Source organism: Phacochoerus africanus, chromosome 14 (genome assembly GCF_016906955.1).
Source record: "Phacochoerus africanus isolate WHEZ1 chromosome 14, ROS_Pafr_v1, whole genome shotgun sequence".
Lineage (NCBI taxonomy): Eukaryota > Metazoa > Chordata > Mammalia > Artiodactyla > Suidae > Phacochoerus > Phacochoerus africanus.
In genome coordinates, this window is record NC_062557.1 from 39,353,553 (window position 1) to 39,371,086 (window position 17,534).

The 17,534-nt window shown below is 48.5% G+C and overlaps 1 pseudogene; it reads left to right on the forward strand.

Annotated features, from left to right (window-relative positions):
* Positions 1-16,611: 16,611 nt before the first annotated feature.
* Positions 16,612-17,264, forward strand: LOC125113869 (40S ribosomal protein S27-like; annotated as a pseudogene).
* Positions 17,265-17,534: the final 270 nt, after the last annotated feature.

A 17,534-nucleotide genomic window follows, 5' to 3' on the forward strand; every position in this document is an offset into this window, starting at 1 on the left:
TGTTTTCAAAATTTATCCATGTTGTCCTTCCTTTTTAAGGCTGAATAGTGTCTCATTATATGTATTTCTCTTGCTTTGTTTAACCCATTAATCCACCCACAGGCATGTAGGTAAGCCAATTTTTTTTTTTTTTTTTTGGCCTTCCCGCAGCATATGAAGTTCCAGGGCCAGGGCCAGATCAGAGCCACAAGTTGCAACCTACGCCTCAGCCATGGCAACACTGGATCCTTTAGCCCACTGTGCCAGACCAGGGATCCAACTTGAGTCCTAGCATTGCAGAGATGCCATGGATCCCGTTGTGGCACAATCCCCCCCCCCTTTTCTTCAAATGAGCCCAAAGTCTTGGTTTCTGTTGCTTGTGCTAAAAGCACTTTAACTCACACAGGGACCCATCAGTCACCACGCTGGCCAGGCAGGGGCTCAGGGGCTGGTAAGGGCCCGAGGCTCTGACTCATGTGCTCCCTCCCCTTGTCCCCACACAGGCATCAGTGCTACCAGCCTTAGTCCCTCCCAGGCTGTGAGCTTCTGCTCCTTAACCCAGGAATTTCCCTCTACCCTCCCTGCTATCAAAGCTGAGAGGTTACTGCTGACTATAATCAAACTTCTCCCTCCAGGAGCTCACAGCCCAGGGATGACAGAGTCGCTGACAGATACAACACAGCTAGGCCGAACCTTTGCTCACAGGGGCCAGAGTGGACATGGCGGGGGTAGCCAGACCAAGTTCAGTGTTTTCACCTAAGCAAGAGGTTTCAAAGTCCCTAACCAGCACCAGTGTCAACATCAGGGAACCAGAGTTCAAAGGCCAAAGGAACAGGCTAGGGCTGAAAACAGGAAGCACAGGCCAGGGCAGGAATGGAAATGTCATTATTTGTTCTTTTTTTTTTTTTTTTTTTGGTCCATCAGAGGAGTTCCAGGTTGAGCTATCAAGTCCAAAAATCTAACTACAAAGTCAAATCTATCCCAGCAATATAATATAAAGTTTGCCCCAAAAAATTAAAAATAAAAAAATAAAGAAAAAGCTTACCAGCAACCCCGAGTGGCTCAGAAGTACTTATCTCAGGTGCATTCAATTGTTTTTAAAGGGGGCTATTCCTAGTCTTTTTTTTTTTTTTTTTTGGTCTTTTTAGAGCCGCACTTGCAGCATATGGAGGTTCCCAGGCAAGGGGGTCGACTCGGAGCTACAGCTGCCAGTTGGGTTCATTAACCACTGAGTCATGACAGGAACTCCTATTCCCAGTCTTTTTAGGGTAGAGAAACGCTGGCTTTTAAACACACAGACACAGGTACACACACAGGACCTCCTCATTCTGATACAACAGGGTTCTCCCAGCCCTGATCAGCCTAAAGTGAAGACCTCGCCCACGTAAACCTACGCCCAGACAGCTTACACGACTGTCAGCCCTGCGGCAGGAAGGAGACTGCCTGGGAGGAGCTGGACAATAAGGCCAGGAATAGTGGGGTATCCATTCTTTTGTCAGAGAAAGGGGTAGAAGGGAGTGAAGTCAACACACAGCAACCTGGGGGAAACGGGGGGTGTGACGGGAAAGAGAGAACGTGAGGAAGCAACTCTGGGCGGTACCAAGAGCGTTTTACCTGGAGCCCAGAGGTCTGGCCACATGCCCCCTCTCCATGCATCTGTCTAGCGTGAGAATTTGTACTAGGCCACCGGAGGTCCTGCAGCCAGCTTCGGCTGGCCTGCAAGAAATGCTTTTCGGCCTTGGGGGCAGCCTCCTGGGAGGGGCCAGACAAGCAAGCATCCCCCCCCCACCAGGAAAGCTGGTGAGTGCGTGCAGCTGTGCCAGCCTCCACTGAGCGTCACCAGCAGCCTGGACAGGTATCCAGGGGACACGGTTGATGCAATGGTTTAAAAGCACTGGCTCTCCTGCTGTATTGCCCAGGCAGCTGTGTCCAATCAATTGTGATGGAATGTGATGAAAGATAATATGAGAAAAAGAATTATGTATATGTGGGACTGGGTCACTTTACTGTACAGCAGAAATTGACAGAACAATGTAAAGCAACTATAATAAAAAAATGTTTTCAAGACCCCCCAAAAATGAAAAATACAAAAAGCACTGGCTCCACACTCAGACAGACAAATCTAGGTTCAGCTCCCATCTCTGCCTCTTACTGTGATGACAGTAAGACACCCTTATTCTCTTAGCAGCTAGAACGAGAATCCCTCTCACAGAGGAAACAACCATTGTTAAGAAAATGTACCTATAACCCCAGTTAAAGCAGGAAACTCCCCCAGGACATGGCTAGACCCCGGCCAAGATTTCAGGGGAGGGGTTCACGCAAGTTGCTCTGAGTGAACCAAAGAAAGGGATTGTTTTGCCTTTGAAAGCAAGAGTTGTGGGACTGGGCCAGCACCCGGAGATCAGAGATGGGAAAAGTTGTTGGGGTCTCTGGGGAGTCTTGCGGAAGCTTTGGGTTCCCCTGGGCTGTAGAACTGGGGAAGTGGGAAGACTCACAAGCAGCTGTCAAGATCCAGGGACAGGGACAGATGGCTGCTTTAGGTGGGGTGGTGAGGAAAGGCCTTCCCAAGTAAGGGACATGCCCCTCGAGAGCTAAGTGGCTGGAGCGAATCAGCCACGTGAGGGTCAGGGGAAGAAAACTTTCTAGCCAGAGGGCACAAGCCATGCAAAAGCCCTGGGCAGGGGCCAGCTTGGCACAGGGGAGCAATTACGTGGAGCACAGAGGTGAGAGGAAACCAGCAGGAGCAGTGAGAAAGGCAAAAGCAGGGCAGTAGTACTTTCTAAGCTAGGGTAGGGAGCATGCCATTTATCCCAGGGGAAGTGGAAAGCCATGGGGACGTTTTTAAGCAGCCAGTTGAGAGCATCTAATGTAGATGTTTGAAGAAACCCTGGCAGCTGCATGCACATGGATTCCTAGGGGGCAAGGGAGACCCCTGCAGCAGTCCGGGCTACAGGTGACGGTGGCTTGGAGCAGGGAGGAAGTGGTGGCAACAGAGATTAGGGACATCTTTGGGGGACAGAATTGAAAAGACATCCTGAGAAAGACTCAGGCTTGAGCAACGAGGTAGCTGTTGGGGCAATTTATAGAAATGGGGAAGTCTAGGAAACAGCAAGTTAAGCAGTGGAATCAAGAGACCCGTTTGGCCAGTGTTAACTTCGAGATGCTGGCTAGGCGTCCATGAGACCGTGTTGAGAAGAGAGTGGGCTGTGTGAGTCTGGAAGGTCAGGGGAAGGTCAAGCTGGAGATAAAAAGTCATGGAAACAGATGGGGTCAGCGGGGGGGAGGATGAGTAACAGGTAATGAGTAACAGGTTCGGGGCATTCAGACAATGAGAGGTCGAACAGAGTGGGAGTTAACATATAAATGGACTGAAAGCTAGAAAAAGACCAGGAGAACCCAGAGGGTGTGATAACTCGTGAGCCGAGAGAAGAAAACAATTCAAGAGGCAAAACCTGTGTTGAGTGATGCCAAGAGATAAAGGAAGAGCAGAGCCGAGCCCGTTGGAATTGACCCATGTGAAGGTCAACAGTGAACGCCATGAGAAGTCTCAGTGGAAAACAGGGATAGAAGCCCAACTAGAGGGGCCGAGGGCGCTTGGGGGTTGGGGAAGGAGGGACCAGGACTCTATAGGGGCGGCCCTTCTAAGAACTCTTTTGGGAAGGGAAGCAACATTTAGGGCAAGAGCCAGAAAGAGGAATGGGTTCCAGGGAGGCTTTTTTTTTTTTGTCTTTTTTGTTGTTGTTGCTATTTCTTGGGCCGCTCCCGCGGCATATGGAGGTTCCCAGGCTAGGGGTCGAATCGGAGCTGTAGCCACCAGCCTACGCCAGAGCCACAGCAACGCAGGATCCGAGCCGCATCTGCAACCTACACCACAGCTCACGGCAACGCCGGATCGTTAACCCACTGAGCAAGGGCAGGGACCGAACCCGCAACCTCATGGTTCCTAGTCGGATTCGTTAACCACTGCGCCACGACGGGAACTCCCAGGGAGGCTTTTTAAAGACCATTTAGAGCATATTTATGTGTTGACGTGTAAGTATTCAACCTCTCTGAGCTTCGGTTTTCTTTGCTATAAAATGGAGACCAGGAGTTCCCCAAGTGGCTCAGCGGAAACGAATCCGAAGAGGAACCATGAGGTTGTGGGTTCGATCCCTGGCCTCGCTCGGTGGGTTAAGGATCCGGCGTTGCCAAGAGCTGTGGTTACTGAGAGCTGTAGGTCACAGACGTGGCTGGGATCTGGCGTTGCTGTGCCTCTGGCGTAGGCCGGCAGCAAGAGCTCCAATTAGACCCCGAGCCTGGGAATCTCCATATGCTGCAGGTGTGGCCCTCAAAAGACAAAAGAATAAAAGAATAAAACGGAGACCAAAACACTCTTCAGTTGTGTGTTGTTAGAAGAATCATCCCAGTGAACTTTTTTTTTTTTTTTTTGGTCTTTTCTGAGGCCGCACCCGTGGCATATGGAGATTCCCAGGCTAGGGATCTAATCAGAGCTACAGCTGCCAGCCTACACCAGAGCCACAGCAACTCCAGATCCAAGCCGTGTCTGCGACCTACACCACAGGTCACAACAACGCCGGATCCTTAACCCACTGATCAAGGCCAGGAATGGAACCCGCAACCTCATGGTTCCTAGTCGGATTCGTTGACCACTGAGCCAAGACGGGGACTCCACCCCAGTGAATATCCTTGAAGGGCCCAGAACCGTGCCTGGCTCACAGCACAGATCCAGCACATATGGGCTCCCCTCCGGATTAGGAATGCTTGAGCCCAGCTGGAGGCAAGACCACAGCTCTCAGTTCCCACACTGCCGACAACCAGAGAGAAGGAGAAGCTGGTGGAAAAACAGTCATGCTGTGAATGGCAGATCAAGAAATCACGGGCCGGCACAGTGCACTCTAAACCCGCGCTCCGAGCTTCCTCTTCTCCCACTGGCATTCTCCCCAGAAGGGAGCCTTTCCCTCCAGACTCTGCAACATGGAGTTTCTCGTCCGAACCACACACGACTCGAATGACTATTTTCTCAATTTTCCCAAGGATGATGCATCGCTAACACCATTTTAGACGCAAAGGAGAGAACTTCATCCATGACATGCAATGCATGTTTTTGAACCCGGTTGAAAGGGCTGCCTTAGAGGTCAGGGACTACAACTTCTAATTTACTCTACTCCCACCGGGGGCAGAGTCGGGGTGGGCTTTGCCCCGGCTGGGCTTCACTAAATGTCTATTCATGAAATTCACACAAAGGCCTGCCGGGGGAGGGGGACGGTGCAACGCGTGTTCAGAAGTCAGTGCAATGGACCCCTTCTCGCTGCCAGTCCGGGTATCGGGGCTGAGAGGTGTAACCATGGAGACAGCAATTTAAACGACGGTTCTGGATTTATGGCCACTTGAAAAGTTGTAGGCGCACTCGATCTTAGGAAAATTGGTGGGCAGCGCCACCCAGTGGTTAAAAATCATAATGACTGATCGCTGGGTATTTCTTAAAGGGCTAGCAGGCCGAGTCGTGTCTAGGAAGGACAACCCACCAGGGCGTGAGCCCTGTTGCCGAGACGACCCCTCCTGGTGCCCACACTTTCTCAGATTTCTCCCCTTTTACAAGGAGCTGAGGCCTTCGGTCCACAAGGAGGCAGAACAGATAAAGATCCTGCTGTCATAGAACTTATATTTTAGTGGAGAGAGAGACTATGCACAAATATACACATCAGGCAGTGATCAGTTCTATACAGAAGAATAAAGCAGAGTTAAGGTGGTGAAGCATGCAAAAGACAACTTTGAACTATTTAATAGACCCCCCCAAGAATAATTTGACTCAAACTTGTCACCCTAGACAACTGTTCTGCTTCCAGCCTAGAGGACTGAGTATCTAATACAGCTAACAAGCTGATCAATCTACAGATAGATGCTATAAACTCAGGAGAAATGTTTTAAATTACAGTGGAGTACAAGAGGGACTGTATAAAAGCATGCAGGTTTTGGAGAGGCATTGAAAATGGGAGCAAGCAAAAAGCATGGAGTGATTTCCTAATTTTTGTGGCTTTGGCCTGAGGTCAGCTGCAGTTGCTGTGGAAGGATTCTGCAGGGGTGGCTAAAACCCTGGTGAGAAAGTTTGTGGCCTTTCTGGCCAGATGAACCAGGGAAAGGAGCCTGAGGCAATCGTGGCCATTGGACAGTGAGGAGGAAACCCAGAAAGAAAAAAAAATAAGTAAAAGGGAATCCCAAATTCTTTATTTAAACTTAGCCCAAGGGAGTTCCCTGGTGGTCTAGTGGTTAGGACTTACCGTTTTCACTGCTATGGCCCAGGTTCAATCATCCCTGGTCTGGGAACTAAGATCCTACATCAAGCCACTGCAAAAACAAAAACAAAAAACTTAGCCCATTAAAAAATAATAGTAATAAAAATAAATTAAAAAAAAAAAAACCTTAGCCCAAGTTTCCAGCCCTGAACGCTGAACTGAAAAACTAAATATAGAACTACCAGATGATCCAGCAATCCTGGGCATATATCTGGAGAAAACCGTTACTCAAAAAGATACATGTGGAGTTCCCGTCGTGGCGCAGTGGTTAACGAATCCGACTAGGAACCATGAGGTTGCGGGTTCGGTCCCTGCCCTTGCTCAGTGGGTTAACGATCCGGCGCTGCCGCGAGCTGTGGTGTAGGTTGCAGACACGGCTCGGATCCTGCGTTGCTGTGTCTCTGGCGTAGGCCGGCAGCTACAGCTCCGATTCGACCCCTAGCCTGGGAACCTCCATATGCCGCAGGAGTGACCCAAGAAATAGCAAAAAAAAAAAAAAAAAAAAAAAGACAAAAAAAAGATACATGTACCCCAGTGTTCATTGCAGCACTATTTACAATAGCCAAGATGTGAAAGCAACCTAAATGTCCATATATACAGTAACATTCTGTTGTATATTTACATACGTATATACAATGGAATATTACTCAGCCATAAAAAATAATGAAATAATGCCATGGATAGACCTAGAGATTATCGCACTAAGTGAAGTTGGACAGAGAAAAACAAATATCATACACTATCACTTATATGTGGAGTCTAATAAAAAATTATACAAAAGAACTTATTTATAAAACAGAAACACAGATTTCAAAACCAATCTTATGGTTGCTATAGGAGAAATTGTTGGAGGGAGGGAGAATTTGGGAGAGTGGGAATAACATATGCTCACTGCTATATGAAATAGATGATTAGCGAGACCCTACTGTATATAAACATAGCATAGGAAAAATCTCAATAGTTTGTAATAACCTATATGGGAAAAAAGAATGGATATATTTATATGTACAAGTGATTCACTTTGCTGTACACCTGAAATTAATACAACACTGTAAATCAATTATACTCCAATAAAATTTTGTAAAAAAGAATAAAAGACAAGGAAGACATTTTTATCCCCAACATATGTCATGACAGCATGACAGAGCATGAGGCTGACCTTGTGATGTTAAAGAAAGATTTTGCTGTAAATCACACTGGAGTGGACTACAATCTTCTTGAAAATGAAAATTAAATAACTTCATTTAATCGTGTTTTTTTTTTTCAAGAAATGGGATTCGTTATATAGTAAACAAAATCTCATCCAAAAAAATTTCTGTGTGGTTTTTTTTTCTTTTTTGGCCACCCTGTGGCATATGAAGTTTCTGGGCCAGGGATCAAATCCAAGCTGCAGCTGCAACCAACCTATGCCACAGCTATGGGAACACCAGAGCCTTAATCCACGATGCCAGATCAGGAATCGAACCTGCATCCCAGCGCTCCAGAGATACTGCCAACACCATCACAACACAATAGGAACTCTTAAAAAATTTTTTTTATTTTAAAATAGTTCAACACGTGAAAAGCCAGGGTGTGACCCAATCTCAAGAGAAGAGGCAATCAATCGATGAACAAGATAGTGGAATTATCAGACAAGGATTTTAAAGCAGCTATAATAAATATAAATAGTGAGGTAAAGAAAAACATGTTCATTATGAATGCAATGATAGGAAATATATAAATGGAAAAAAATTTTTAAGCAAGTGGAAATTTTAGAGCTAAAATTGCTGCTTTAAAATGACATTAAAATATATGTGATAGTTTGAAATTCAGTGGGTGGGAGTTCCCTGATGGCACAGCAGGTTAAAGATCTGGCATTGTCACTGCTGTGACTTGGGTTGCTGCTGTGGTGAAGGTATGATCCCTGGCCCAGGAACCACAAGTATGGCCAAAAAGAAGAAAAAAAAAAAATCACTGGGTGAACTTAATAGCAGAATGGTGAAGACAGAAGCACAAGAAACACAATCCCGACTAGATACCCACTTTTCAAGCCTTTCTTGGTCTCACCCACTAAGGTCTCATTGTCCAAATCAAGTTTCATAGCTGAGCCTTGAGTCAAGAGGTGAAAAAACACAGCACAAAGTCACGTGGCAAAGATGTATGAGCCAATCCCCGGAAAGGAGAGAAGCACTGGAACAGCAATCCATTTACTCTGGGTAAAGTATGACTGTGGGCAAGCCCGTTTCATGCTTACCTTCATTTTCCTCTATCTGTGTAACAGTCCTCAGACTGCCGAGGATTAAACAAATTAATATAAAGAACAGATATCTCCTTTGATACAGTAATCCTAAAACAAGTTCCCTATGTTTCACAGTCCCTTTCCCTGCCTTGAACACCCTACATATATGAATCCCAGAAAGGGACATGGCTTAAATGAGAAAACCAAGACTCAAAGAGATTGAGTGACTCACTCAAGGTCACATAACTGGTAAAAGGGGGAACATACCAGCTCTTTCCAAAGCTCACGCTTGTCTTCTCCATGCTACATTTCTTTTTCTTCTTTTTCTTTTCTTTTTTGGCCGCCCCATAGCATATGGAGATCCTGGACCAGGGATCAGATCTGAGCGGATGTTGCAGCTGTAGTAAGGCCTCAACCCATTGTGCCGGGCCCGGGATTGAACCCACATCCTGGTGCTGCAGAAATGCCACTGATCCTGTTGAGCCACAGCAGGAACTCCAACATGGCATTTTTAAATGGGAAAGAGGTATGGGAAGGAGATGGAGAAATGCCCCAGCTGCAGGGGGACATTACTTTCTTAGGGACTAACTCAGGTTACCAAATCTGCACACGCGCAAATGCAGGGCAAACCGCTCATACTTAACAGTCGGGAGGGGAGCTCTATGGCAAGGCAGGCTTCCACATTTTATTCCCTGATGGGATATTTGGGAGTATTTTCCTATGTTTATCCCCTCTTCCACTCCCTTATTCAAGCAGATAGTCTGCACCATGCAGTTCCTGCCTCTCTCTCAGGGGAACGATGAGGCAGGGGAGAGAGAAAAGCTGTACGTCTCCTTGGCTTGTGTGTTCTAAGAGCCCCCTGTACAAAGAATAAAAGATCCAAAGCATATTTCTATGTCTTCTATGTGTGAATTAATTTCTTTCTTTCTTTCTTTTTCTTTCTTTCTTTTACTTATTTTCTTTTTCTTGGGGGAGGGGGGGCTGCACCTGTGGCATATGGAAGTTCCCAAGCCAGAGCTGCAGCTGCCAGCCACAGCCAGAGCAAAACGCCAGATCCAAGCCGCATCTGCGACCTACACCACAGCTCACAGCGATGCCAGATCCTTAACCCACTGAACAAGGCCAGGGATCCCTGGTCCTCATGGATACTAGTTGGGTTCCTTACCGCTGAGCCGCAACAGGAACTCCCAAGAGTGTGCATTTCTTCCAGGCCAAAAAGAGAGTCCTGAGTCGGGCTGGAGGGAGGTAGATGCAGCCTGGGCATCCCAGCATCACAGCCAGGAAGCAGGTGTAAACAAAGATGAACAGAGAATGTTGCTCCCCACCCAGCTCTACAAGGATTAAGTCACAACCCACTGCGGTCACTTAGTGACAGTTCACTCTGAGAGGAAAGACAACAGGGTGTTGCTCTGTGCTTTGGACAAGCAGGCCCCTTAGTTAGTTAGATGTTTATGTCAAGAAGAATTTTAATGAACCCAGATTCTTACATCTTCCCTTATATAGAAAAGCACTGAAGCCATTAGCTTGGGATATCTCTTCTTTGTAACTAGCAGTAATCTTTTACCAAAGACTGCATGGACTTGCCAGCCAAAAATCACTATATATATGTGATATACATACATACACCTACACATACATACACATGTACATACATGTGCATACACATACATGCACCTACATATACCTTCACATACATATGCATACACATATACATACATACACATGCATACACATAATACACATGCATGCACACACATACGCATGTGTGTGCATATGCATACACGTGTGTATGCATATGCATACACATACATATACCTATGCATACAAACACATACATGCACACACATATGCCTGCATACACATATACATGCATGCACATACATATATATACATACATACATATACTGGCTTCTCCATCACCTCTTCAGAGCAGTTTTCTCAGAGCTACTGAAAGGCTGTCTGCCAAGCTATAGTCCTCAGTAAGTTCCTGAATGAAACTTAAACTCACACCCCTTGCATTGTATGTTGTTCTTTAAGATGACACAGGGAGACCCCAAAGAGGGGCTGGGAGAACATCATGGCACATGGGGCACAGCAGCCCTGGGCAAAATCTCCCTGTCCTCAAGTGTGACCCAAACTATCAGAACTCCACCAGACCCACAGGCCATGCTAACCCCAGGGAGGACAGCTCGGCAGTAACCTGGGGACAGAGCTTCCTCACATGGGCCTCCCAACACCTAGAACAGCCTAGAAAGGCTGAAGTTAAAGTTTCCCACCAGGCCAGCAAAAGAGCAAGATAAAAATACACATCAGGGGGAGTTCCCATTGTGGCTCAGTGGATTAAGAACCGGACTAGTATCCATGAGGTGTAGGTTCGATCCTTGGCCTCACTCAATGGGTTAAGGATCCTGCATTGCCACAAGCGGTGGCATAGGCTACAGATGCAACTTGGATCCGGCGTTGCTGTGGCTATGGTGTAGGCTGGCAGCTGCAGCTCTGATTTGACCCCTAGCCTGGGAACTTCCATATGCTGCAGGTGCCTCCCTAAAAAGAAAAAGAAAAATACACTCAGGCTAGGTTTAGCAGTAACATTTTCTTTCCTACAAACCTGAGTTTATACGCTTAGATTCTAGCCAGAACTCTAGGTATTTCTGCATTATTTGAATCCGTGATAATGATCTGAATCTTTTCTAGGTTTGAGTTTTGCTTCCATAGTTTTCATTAATTTTTGTTACCCTACGTCCCTGATGTGGAGAGCCACAAGGGAGGAGTCAGTTGAGAGAGTTCCCACGGTGGCTCCCAGGCTGACCACAGACTCCCTTGACCCAATCCTGAGGCTGAACCACTATGGGACCGCTAGCTACCTCCCTCCAGGGTTCAAAGAGCAGCCTGTGGCTCCAAGCCGCAGGACTGGCAGGGTGCCCACCCACCTCCTTTCCTGCCTTACTATGGAATAGAGTCCTGGCCAGCACCCCCCCCACCCCCACCTCGGAGGTAGGGGAGCAGAGGGGGAGGGGCAGGGGCCTTTTCCTCTCCACCCAGTGTCCAGAAATCCCCCCTGAGTAATAAGCTCTGGCCTTGTTCAGTCTTGTCTGCTTACACCTCACGATGGCAGACCATCCCCCCAATCCTGCCTGGGAGCCCAAAATGGAAATTCTGAGTCATCAAAGTGCCCCCACTTCCCCTTTTCCAGCTGGAGTTCTTTCGGTCACTTCCAAAGAAGTGTCTGTTTCCAAAGCCATTTCTGACCCCCCTGGAACCCTGCCACAGCCCAGTTTCAAGCAAGCTGTGGGGTGAATGGAAATGAAAAGGTAAATAACGCTCACTGGCCATCTCTTTATGTGTCAGGCACTTTATACATTGTCACCTAATCCTAATATCGACACAGCCGGGCAGGGATCACAGCCACAGGACATAGGAGAAAACCATGGAGAATTTCAGAGAGTTTCTAGCCAAGTGCTCCAACACACTCAGCTTGCAAGGGACCGAGCCAAAATTCCCATCTCTATCTGTCTGACTCCAAGGCTCCCAGATGGGACCAGTCAGTGCCTGAACCAGCCCTGCCCGTGGTCTCTACAGGCCATCTTTATAGTAACTATGCTCCCAGCCCAGCTCCTAGGGCACTAGCTGAGGAAGGGCTTGGGCTCCCACTGCCCAGCCTGCCTCTGTTTCCAAAAGTCCCCTTATTAGTCAGGCTCCCACATAACAACAGGCAGTCCCTCCATCACAAGCACCTCTGCTCCAGGGCCCACCCCCAGCAAGATGAGGGGTGGCTCACCCCAAAGCAGCCCTGATCAATGATAGGCATGCATTGGTGGGTAAATGGCTCACTACACACCATCTCCCAGAGGTCCCCGGTCCCCCCAGAGGTCCCCAGCAGGGTTGAAAGATGCCCCATTAAAATGGTGATGTGCTTTGGAGTTCCTGTTGTGGCTCAGCAGAAACAAATCTGACTAACATCCATGAGGATACAGGTTCGATTCCTGGCCCTGCTCAGTGGGTTAAGGATAGGGCATTGCCGTGAGCTGTGGTAGGCCAGCAGCTAAGCTCCGATTTGACCCCTAGCCTGGGAACTTCCATGTGTCATGGGTACGGCCCTAAAAAAAAAAAAAAAAACACACACACAAAAAAAAATAGTAATGTGCTCCCTGAAAAACCCTGAAGTTAAGTCCTTACCTGCTATGCTTCCTTTCTTGCCTCCCTACTAGAAATTCCCAGGATCACCTGCCAAGGAACTCCTTGCCCTCAATTCCTTGTCTCATGGTCTGCTTCAGGGGGAGCCCAACCTCAGAAAGGTGTGAGAGGAAGAAAAGTCAGGAATGACTCCCAGTCGTCGACCAGGCATGAGCATAGCTTGCATGAACTGTCTCAGAGCAGGAAGCCCTGATAAGGTATATAGTGCTTCCCTGAAGACTAACCGGGAGGACTGGGGAGAGGCCAATAGGAGGGAGGAGACGACCAACCTCCCATGATTCTTGGCGCTGGAATCCGTCTTGGCTGAGAAGTGCGTGCGCCACCAGGAAGGACCCTGAGCCAGACCAAGCACAGGCCAAGCAAGATGACTGGCCAGAGACAACCTGGAAACTAACCCCATTCCCATAAAACTGGAGACTGCGAGCCATGTGGCAAAGCAGTTCTTCTGGGTTCCCTCATTCCGCTGCTGTCCCCCGGGCTCCCCTTCCCAATAAAGTCTTTTGCTTTGTCCTCACATGTGTCTCCTCGGACAATTCATTTCTGAGTGTTAGACTAGCGCCCCATGCTTGGGCCCTGGAATGGGTCCTCCTCCCTGCAACATGACCAGTACCTCCTTTTAGCTTAGGCAGCTACATATCCTGGGCATGAGCCATGGGCATCCGGCTGGCCCGGTGACACAAAGTGAGCTGATCAACTATCCCAGCCACAGGTTGTGCGGTGTTCAGTATATCCCACATTACCAGTAGGGAAAAAGGCTTGGGAAAATTCAACCCTCTGCCCAGGGTCAGAGGTCATCAGTGGTGGAACTGGTTTTCAAGGAGCTGGAGGTGAGGGAGGTGGCTAGTCCATGCTTTGGCTTGGCTGCCCACAACCTGGGGTCATGACAATCCCCACTCCATGAGCCAGCCCCTCACTCCCAACAGGAAATCCCCCTTTCCTCGCAGCAGAGCTTCATCATGGGGCTACCATTTGCCTTTTCACTGACAGAGAGAGTGGAGGCAAGAGAGGAAAAAAGAGAGAGAGACCAAAAGGACAGAGGGTTTGAGAGAAAAATCAAGATAATATCAGCGATTTTGTAATGAGTCCTTAACAACATGCTAAGCCCTGCCCAATTCTTTATGTCATTTCATCTAATCTTCCCAAAAGCCTTGGGGGAAGAATTGTCTACAATTATCCCTCATTTAACAGAAGGGGCAAAGGATGAATTTCACTCAACAGTAAAGAAAATCCAGCCCATCTGACATCCAGGTGGCCTCCGCCCAGCCCCACTTCACTGGGACTCAACTTCGTCTTTTCTATGTCTTTTCTTTCTATCTTTTAACAAAACAGTTCCACGTCCTACATTCTGAGCATTTCCTGCCTGGTCCTTGGGGGCAGGGAGGGGGTGGGAATTAGGCTTCCTAAAGAGGGCTGAAACTACATGTCAAAGGCAGCTATGTGACATAAAAGGGAGGGTCCCTCGTGCTCTCAGCAGCCCAGTGAGGCTCAGGGGAGAGAAAGGCCGGTGGTCTGAGTGTCTGCAGGGCTGGGGCAGGAGAGCACCCTGAGTGTCTTCAACACGAGGGGGTGGTTTTGTGGCTGGAGGGTTGTGTGCATCCGTGACGGGGGGCGGAGCGGGGGGGGGGGGGGTGATCCTTAACCATGCATCATGTGGCAGGGTCAAAAACCCACATGTCACCACTTAGATATACCCAAAAAAGGGTTGTTTTCTTCTTAATTTTCAGTAACTGCTCTCACACTGGAACATCCATTCCCACCAAAGGCGGAAGAAGATGGGACACTGTCTCCTCTAAAAACAAGCTGTCGCTACTCAGGTCAATATCGACAGCAGATGTGAAATTCAGACTCCTTACCTCCCACGATGGCCTCAGGATGCAGGGGGCACTTAAAGTAGCCCTGTGGCCCTGGCTGGGGGTACAGACCTGGCTCTCATCCTGCTGGCTCCGGCTGGTGCCGCATTGAGTTGTGGCTCATCTCTCCTGCTCTGGACCCTCCAGCAGCCACAGGGCTGCAGCCAGGGGACTTGTGGTCTGCTCGCTGGGTGTGGCCAGGGGCCCTGGGCCCTCACTTGCTGCCTCTGCCCCACCCTGTTCTCACTGACCTGAGTCTCAGCACATCCTCCCTCCTTTTTAAGTCACCCACTTAGTAGCCTCTACTCTGGGGTCATCTGGAGCCTCACCAAAATATCTAAACAACAACAACAAAAAACCCCAACAAAACAAAAACTCAAGTTCCATCCACATCTCAGATGCTGCAGGCAGTGAAGTCTTAGCCCGTCCACATCCCCCCAGGAGAACTGGAGACTCACGCTGGATCCTGGCTCCTCTCTGTCCAATTCCCAGCATCCACTGAATTCTCTCTTTCTTAACATAGTGCTTCACCCCACGTGGGTCAAGGCCCTCATCCCTCAGTGCTCATAAAACAACCTGCTGTGAGCTACTGGGAGGCAACAGGTGTTCACTGCAAATGTGGGCATAAGATAGGTTTGGAATGCAGCACAGAATAATTCAGGTGAGAACTTGAAATTGGATATTAGCCATAAAAAACCTCTGCTGTAGAAACCCAATGGCCATCCCCTGCCAGAAGAAATTAGTCTCTCCCTGGCCTGATGTTTCTCCCCAAGACCTGGGACCCCTGCACATCTCCCCTCTTCTCCTTCACAACCCCACCCCAGCTCTCAATTAGCCCTCCCTAAGCAATACAGGTAGGGAGGCGGGGAGGTACAGGGGTCTCCCCTTTGATAATCAAACATGACCATGATGCATCTTTTTTCCGTAAGCCCACAAATAATTCCCTCTCTAAGAAGACGTCTTGCCCTCATTTGGGGCCTATCAGCTCAACTTAAACCAGCTCTACTAAAACATTTTTTCTGCTGCCTCACACATTTGCTTGAATGCTCACAGTGTAAAGTAGTCGTATTGTTATCCCCATTTCATAACCAAGGAAACCGAGCCTCTGCAAAGTTAAATAGCACAGCCACTGAGTCAATCCACAGCCAGGCAAGAAATCAAACCCAGATCTGCTTTAGTTTAAACGCCATGCTCTCCACCACTGCCCATCCTGGAAGAGGGAGCGATGTTTCTGCAGCTGGGAGGAGAAGCCCGTTTTCAGAACTATTCCCACGTGGCAGGAAAGGCCAGCATGCTGCAGGGTCATCTGTGGAGCCAGGAGATAAGAACCCCCAAGGCTGAGGGAGGCTGCTCCCCTACAGGCCTGACACCCCCATCCTCACAGAGCAACTTCAACTTCCAGAACTTCTGCTCCTCCCTGAGTCAGTCTCTTCCCTGACCAGAGAGCCCCCTGCAAACGCTAGTGCAAGACCCATCCCGCAAACAGTCGCCTTGGGGCTGGCCGAACCGTTTCTCGGGGCTACAGAGAGGCAGCTGTAAACTCTCCCAGATGATCTACTCAGCGGGCACCCCCGGCGGGCAGGCACGGTGCCTCTTTCACCTTTACCGGCAAAGTGCCAAGCCCGGTGTTGCCTGAACTGGGCCCGGTTCCACCCAGGGCTGTTTCTTCTCTCCTTCTCGAGAAAGGGCTCGTGCAGGCTGACCTGACCTCAGCGTCAGTGTGCACAGCTGCGACCATTTGCTGAGCACCTGCTGTATTCCTCCTCTCGTCTTCCCACTCCTGGAGTTCAACAGTACTTGGCCCATTTTACAGATGCGCGAACCATCTAGCAAGATCACAGCAGTTTTCTGAACTTTTCACAGCTTCAGCAGCAGAAGCTGGAATTTGAACCCACACTTGTGCAGCTCCCAAGCCTGTGCTGTTTCCACTACACAGCAGCCCCTGTGGGAGGAGATAATGACCAGCTCTCCCTCCCGGGGTCCAACCACCGGTCCCCTTTATGGGAAGGCACATAAGGCTGTGTTTTGGTGCGATTTGAAAAGCCCACTCACCTGATGGGACGAGAAGGAGGAAACCATGGGGGTGACTCATCCCACTTCAGAGAAGCCACTGAGAGGACCTGGGCCTCTCACTGGGCTCAGGGGTCAGAGAGGCCCTAAGACTGGGACTGAAACTCCTCCTGGACACCTGGGCGCATCCTGCCAGAGGACCCTTTATAAACAGACATATGCACAGGATACAACATCCCAAAGATACAAAACAGCCATTGTAAATCAACTATACTTCAATAAAGCTTTTAAAAATGAAAAATAATCAAAAACAAATAAAAATTCAAACACACACAAAAGCTGTAAGACCGAAAAAAAAAAAAGAGAGAGAGAGATACAAAATAGCCCTTTCCAGTGGTGACAACCTCCCCATGAGAACACGCCTCTGGCAAAAGGTCTCCTTCATCCTTCTCCAAAAGAGAAGAGGAAACATAAGAAGGAGCTCCTGGTGTGGAGCCCCAATTCCTTTTTCCTGGATGTGAAATGCCCAGGACGCTATGAAACCACCACCTGCTTTAGCCATGCGCAAACAGTACTTTTGTGTGTTGGCTGCTCAACTGTTCTCTGCCAACCCACAGGAGGGAAGGCAGGGCTTACAGAGGATGCTCCTTCAGAGCAGAGCAGCGCCAAAAGCACCAGAATCAAGATGAGTGGGAAACCATCCCAATAAACACATTTTAGATACAAAAAAAAAAGATGTACAAAATAGTATCCCTCCTACCCTATCCCCAAGCTTCCCTCCCTCCCTCCCATCATCCAACCTAAAAGGAGGGGAAAGTAACTGGTACCACTACCTTGTGAGCCTCCAAAAGATAATCTATACATTTACAAGCATAGATGCATCTTCCTTTTTTTTCCCCACACACACATAGCAAACTACAGAAGCTATTCTCTTTATTTCTCTCTCTCCCTTTTTTTTTCTTTTGCATTTTAGTGCTGCACATGCTGCAT